We start from the raw sequence: 6,956 nt of genomic DNA on the forward strand, positions 1-6,956 counted from the left end.
AACTTTGCTGCATTTTCCACAGACTTTCTATTCGGTAGATGTGCAATAATTGCACTTCACAGTTATGTGCTGTTACTTGATAAGACAGCTGCAAAAAAAGCTATTTTCTGATTTTCAGATACAGCAGTTTATCTCTAATGTGAGTTTTCACTGGCAGTTAAAGAAGTTCCTAGAAAACTGTTCCAACTTCCCCCTCAGTACTAAGATGGTAGGAGGCAGATAAAACTTATCATCTACTAATAACCAGCAAAAAGCTTAGAATTTTTTTTAGCTGTAAACTGGAGGCCATTCATTTTTTTGAGATGACACACAGATCACCTGTACCCCAAGCAGAGGATGGTTAGTCCTTAGTCCTACCAAACCCAGACTGCAGGATATAGTGTTTTGGCTGAAAATTTGAAACCTAAAGATTTGGGGCAAAAGACTTTCAACCCAAAGTTCATAGTTTTGATTTGGAAACGTCATTAAGAGGGGATAAAGGAAAGTGCTGGAGGACTTCATCCTGGCCATATGTCCCATGCTATCCTGCAGCGCTCTCTCAAATGGGAATAAAATGTTCCATTGCCATATGAGGGATGAGGTAGGGCCCGGGAGCCATTTATTGTTACACAGACACTGATTTTTCCATAGGAAAGCATCCTTTTTCTCCTAAGATTTTAGCTGGAAGAAAAAAGAAAAAATTGCCATAAAACCTTGCATGTGCTGGCTGTGTGCATTGCTTCACAACCCAGAGCTCCTGCTCCCTCCCTCAGTGCCCCAAACCAGCAATATCCTACTGGCTTCTTCTCCCCATTAAAATTCAAAACACAGCCTTTCTCTCCATTCCTGTTCTCAGATGACATTTAAACCTGTCAGCAGTTACAACTGGTGTCATGTAATCTCTGTAACCAATGCAAAAATTGCTCTCTTGCTTCATGATGGCCTCTAAAAAAAGAAAGCGCAATGGAAAGAGGATGGCTGAGTCTTCCACAAGCACTCCAAAATGCCCATCTGCTGCTTTCTGTATTTCTTGGTCTGAAAGCATTTCCACCACTCCTTCGCTCGGACAGCAAAATAAACCTGCTCCATAGTTAGCAATCTGCTGTCCCAAAGTGCACAGAGAGAGAGCTTGGTTTTGCTGGATCCCATTTGGCCATGAGGACAGACAGCCCATTCCCTTTAAGCCTCAGATGAGATTTCTTCCATGCATAGTTCAGCATACTGGAGTGTGTTTCTGGATAAATATTCTTCAGACAGAAACAGTTTCATGTCTGCACACAAAGCCGGAGCCGGCGAGTGCTAATGCTGCCTCGAGCTTTGAGTGAGCATGCAGCCATTTCAGTTGCTTTCTTTGCTCTGGGCCTAAGTTTGGCCACCGGTGAACAGTAACGTTGTATTGTTTATAGAAAGTGCTGCGGGTGATGGACGGTCCTGCCTGCCTGTTTCCATTTCCCCGTGATTAATGCATTCAAGCCTATAGCCATTTGTTTTTATGAACTTCACAAACAAAAACTTGATGTTTTGGTACCGAGCTCAAATATGGGAACAATTTTATTCTCGATGCCAGCGTTTGTGATGCGAGAACTGAAAGGCATCCAGAAATGCTGTGTTTTCATGGAATATTCTTCGGTCCCAAGATATAGCATTGTTGAAGCATTACAGAAGCAAAAACAATCCCAGTGCCTTGAAAGCTTTTCGTTCTGCCTCTGCTTCACGGAAACATGACTCAGGGCCAAATGGCTGATTGTATCGTATGATGTAACAAGGAGTTAGAGAGCTTAGCAGGGAATTAGAATAATGCATTCTGTGTGTGCCTGTGTGAAGGGAAGGGGGGGCACAGCGTTTATTGGAAAGCTCTAAGTCTTTTTTGCAGCTATACGTTATTCACTTACAAACCTATCCCTTGTTAAAACCAATGGGATCTGGTGTGTGCCAAGCTTCTAGCTGCCCAACTGCACCCAAGGTCAAGATCTTTTCGGCTCAATTAAAGGCTGCAACATCCTCCTTGCTGGGGTGCGGAGGAAGCGAGCTGGGTAGGAAGGAAAGGATGAGCAGTGAAACCCTTCAGGGAGGGGAAGGAAGGATCTGGCCTGGCCTATGTCATCATAGCAAACTAAACATCTAGGGACGTTCAGGGCTTTCTGCTGGATGGGTGTTGTGCTGCCAGGAAGTGGCTGGCGATGAGGTGTGAGGCTGCCTGTGCCGCTGGCGGATTTTGTTTTGCTTTCTGCCTTGGTCCTGTCAACAAGAAAAGGCATTAATTGTAAGCATGAACTCCGAGACGAGGAAAAATCAAAGATGACCCAAGTGCCTGGAGGCATAAAAACAGCTATGGAATTGTTCAGCTTGTTTAATGAAATGGAGCAGCACAAAGACGCAGTTAATGTATAGATTTGTATATACAAATAAAACAACACTGGCACTCAGCTTGCTGCAAATTCTAAAACGAGGAAGCCTGTCTCCTGTTGGCTATTAGAAGGAGATTTGGGATAAAAGGTCCCATTAGAAACGTCCTGTCTTTGTTGCAGTGCTGTGCTGGTAGAGTGGGAAGGAGCCTTTGGCACACTGCTCAGAGCCTGAGGCTGGCCATGCTGGGTGCCAGCTCCCTAGGGTCTGGTCCCATCAGAACCCATGTGCCCCTGCCCCTTGGGTACCTGGGGTCTCATAACTTCATTCATAACTTCCCATAACAGTGGAGGAGAAATCCTCATCCCCTGCTGTACTGGCAGGACAGACAGGGCTATGAGCTGGGTCTGCTGCTGTTTGCTCCCACTGCTTGCATTCATGTATCACCATGCTTGTGTGTATCCATGCATGTATACCAGCCATGGGAGACTGTGCCATTCCTCCCCATGCTGGCAGCACACTGGTGTTCCTTTCCAGCTGGTTATCTGCTTGCAGGGTGAGCAGGGCTGTCTCACCGGCTCTCTTTCAATCTCCAGTGATTCGTAGGAAAAATGAAATGCCTGTGTTGAACTATATTCAATGCTCATATCTGAAACACTGGGTTTGAATGCTGCTGCAGGTCATTAGGTCCTTAATTTTCTCTTTAATGGATTTTCTAATGCATTTGATGAGTAAATAGATGCTCAATAGCAAATAGAAAATTCCATTTGCAATCTTGGTCTTGAAATGGCCGTAATGTTGCCATTATTTATGTTTACAGAAGTCCTGCAGAACTTCTTGGGAGGTGCAATGCGTGCAAATGTTAGGATTGCTGGGGCCCAGACACGTGCAGCCTCAGCCCAGGCCAGTGTCAAAGAAACAAGTCGAGTATGTGCTCTGTTTTAGGAGCATGAATGATCCCATTGACTTCAGATTGGCTACGGCTAGACCTGTAGAATGTGTGTTGTGTTTGCACAGAAAGATGATCCAGAAGGAACTGACTGCGCAGGAGCGGCGGGGCTGGGATTCACGTAGGTTTGCAGGAAAGGGCCAGCAGCAGAAGGGCCACCCCCTGCAATGTGTGCTGCCCGATGCTCTGTGTGCTCCCACTTTGTGCAGGTACTGCAATCTCTGGGCAGCTTCCTTCTGCCAGAGCTTCCTGCCTGGCTGCTCAAACAATCTGAGCCTCTCGGTTTGCAAGTACCATGTTTGTGCAGAGTAATGCGATTACATGCTCACATCAATTTGTGTAAAGTTGGCAGCGTCCTCGGTGAATATTTCTGTACCTCCAGCTTCTAAATGGTATTGCTCTTAACAGCAATGTATCATCATTAGTAGCGAGACTTTAGTGGATGCACGAGCAAAGTGTGATATTACTTCAACCTGTGAAAATACTGTGTGATAATTAATCAGGCATAGGTTCACTGTGCTTCCACATTACTTGGCAGAGACGAATGCAATGCCATGAGCAAGCTTTTGGTTACAGGGCAGCTGGTTCCCTGTAAGCCCAGCAGTGCAGTGCCTCCCAGACACCTCTTTTGGTGCAGCACCAAGTACTGACACATCAGTGCCTGAAGTGGGAAGCCAGCAAGATGAACCAAAGGTCCAGTCCAGAGCTGCAGACCCTCAGCCCAGACCTTGATTGATTTCTAGGTCTCATCTTGCAACTGTTATGAGGAGCAGCAGTGCTGGCTGTGGTGCTCCCTCCAATAGTGCAGTTATGTATTAATAGGGGACGGTGCTGGCAGCAAGGAAGGATAGCATAAGAACGCATTTGTCTTGCTGTCCAGCAAGGCACGTAACAAATAGCAATGCCAAGTGTAATCCTGCTTCGGTTAGAACTGTTACTTTGGTTTGTCATCGTTCATTGTTCGGAATACAGCTGCTTAATGACAGGATGTGGGAAATGAAGTTTTTTATGTCCTCGTGGACTTTTTAAAATAAAAAATCCTGAACAATAGAGGGGAAGGATGCGATTGCACAGAGCAGTCTGACTGTGCTGAGATGCTGCAGAGACGGAGCTCTTGCCCTTCACTTTAAAAATAACCTGCTGTGTAAACCAGGGCAGCATCCACGCCGCAGCTTTGCTTACATTGCACAGCTGTCGCAGCTGCCCCTGTTCAGCACTTGGGTTTGATATGAAGAAGTGAAGAATAAAAGACAAATACTATGGATCTGCGTGGGACTGTTGCTTCTTTACAAGTGCCCTTGGTCCAATTCAGCTAGCAAGCGTTGTGTTTCTATCAGAAACAGGGGAATGGAGGGAACTGGCTGTACAGTCTGGGGGCACGTGGAAGCATGAGTGGGACCAGCTGGAGCAGGGGCTGTTCCAGTGCTGTTCTCATTTTTGCATTCATTTTAATAATGGTCTTCATTTTTGTACAGGCTGTGATGTGGGTCCCCCCTTTGCATGTTTGTTGCTTATTCCTGGCGGTGCAGAACGGCAAGCGGGCACATGATCCCTGCTCCCAGTGGGAATTCTTTTATCTGGGTGCGCTGCGCATTATGTAAGCAAATGGGGAAGCTGATGGGTTTGGTGAGAGACGCTTTTCATCCAGGCATGAGACTAATTTTTGGCCTCAAATAGGAGGCACAGCCCTTGAAGAACCACCAAGGTCTGGGATACAGCCAACAAATCTGCATAATTGCCAGCCCATCCCCTGCTTCGCTGTGCCTCTAGAAATGTTCTCCCTCCTCCTCCACATACATTTGTTAAGCTCTGTCCTGAGCTGTGTGAAATCAGTGAGGAATTCGCCTGAGGTTCCTCTCCGCCAGCTCTGGCCAAGGGCTTCTCAGCAACGTAAGCGAAATTAAAGGAGGTTCTGGGGCTGGGATGAAACCACCCTGGCTTGTGTACAAGGGCACACAAGGGAGAAGAGAGGAATGGTGATGCTGAACTTTCTGCCCTTAGTGCAGTAAGAAGGGCGGAGAGCTGCTGAACCTCCAGGCTGTGGACTTCCCACATCCCTAGAATTTTCCGTGTCTTACAATCTCAGCTAAACACCATCTTTTTAGGATTATTTGTTACAGTCATTTATTAACAACAGATCACTGCCATGCTCATCTCCACTCTCTCAGTTATAAACTTGTTCTCTTTTTTCCTTTTTGTATCCCTTGCAAATTTCTACTTCCAACAAGCCTACTGTTATCTCACTTCTGTTATTTTAAGTTCTGTGGCACAAAAACGCTGACTCACAGAAAGCCGTGTTGTAGGAAATATTGGCTCAGCTGAGGAAATAATTCTCCATTCATTCTTCCACCATGTGCTTTGGTTTTGTTTCTGTCCTTTTTTTTCCCCGTCTGTTGATCTCATGTTATGCCACACATCTAGCACTGTGAAAGTTGGAGAGCTATTTCTAATACACACGGCACTGGTCAAATGTCTTTCCTTATATACCCTGGAGTGTTTTATGTACCTGCTAGAAATGTTACACAGAATGCTCACATAGCTCATAAAATTTGGTCTTGTATTGGAAATGTTTTGTGGAAATACGCTGCTTAATCTACTGCAGCGGCTCACAGTTAATGTTGTCAGTGCGCATCAGAGGTTGTGAAGATTACGACTGGTTCAGAGGAGTATGATACGTTATCACAAGTCCTCAAGAATGAAGCTGAAAGAAAGGAATGTTCCACAAAATGTAGATAATTGACAAAAAAAGGGGAAATTCAGGAGGCTTAAGCAACGTAATCCTTATCGCTGGACCCGTGTTGATGCCATGCATCACTCTGAGATAAGTATCTGCACGCACCATTTCAAAGCTAAGGGGCTGTATAAAACAAAGCCTGAAGCACGCTAAGGTGTACTTTGGGTGTTAAGCACATGGGTGAAGAGCAGTGAATGTCTAGGATGAAATTCCAGCTAGTGGAGTGGGAGGGGTGGAAGGAGAAAAAAAACAACCTACCTCCTATTGACTTCGCAGTGGCTTTAATCATTGGAGTAAGTTGCCTAATAACATACTGCAGGGCGTGCTTTGGCCGTACCATATAGTTCACTTTATGTTTAATATATCAGAAAATAATGCTTAAGGTCTTCTATATGTGGATATAGCTATCTACAAGAAAACATCTGATGTCTATAACATAAGAAGTAGAAAAGTCAAGGACTTCTGATAATACTGATTGATATTTTTGGTGATATCATCAGCAAAACCTAATTAGAAGGTGGTTTTCCACAATTGCTGTCCTCCGTACATAAAGTATAGCCCTTATAAATAATATCGCCATCTTTAAAATACTTTATAATAAACACTAATTTACCCTCCCAATTTTCTTGTGAGATAGATAATTATGTGTTAACAATATCATCATCATTAGTAGCTGTGTTAGTCCTCTCTTTTTATAGATGGAAGCTCATGCACTGATAATAAACAGCTTGCTGAAGGCCACATGAGGAGCCTTTCAGGACTCTGATTAGAGAGCAAACAGTCCTGGCTCCCAGGCCTCTGCTCGTGTGGAGGAGAACAACGTAGGTATAATGAGAGAAAAGCAGGAGCTTAAGTGTTGGTAAGAAAAAGGAATCCTCTTCAAATTAGGAGCATTCCTGTGCTGCCAGAAAATATTAAAATTTGATACGATAGTGATAAAGGTAAATA

Source organism: Meleagris gallopavo, chromosome 11 (assembly GCF_905368555.1).
Source record: "Meleagris gallopavo chromosome 11, MGAL_WU_HG_1.1, whole genome shotgun sequence".
Lineage (NCBI taxonomy): Eukaryota > Metazoa > Chordata > Aves > Galliformes > Phasianidae > Meleagris > Meleagris gallopavo.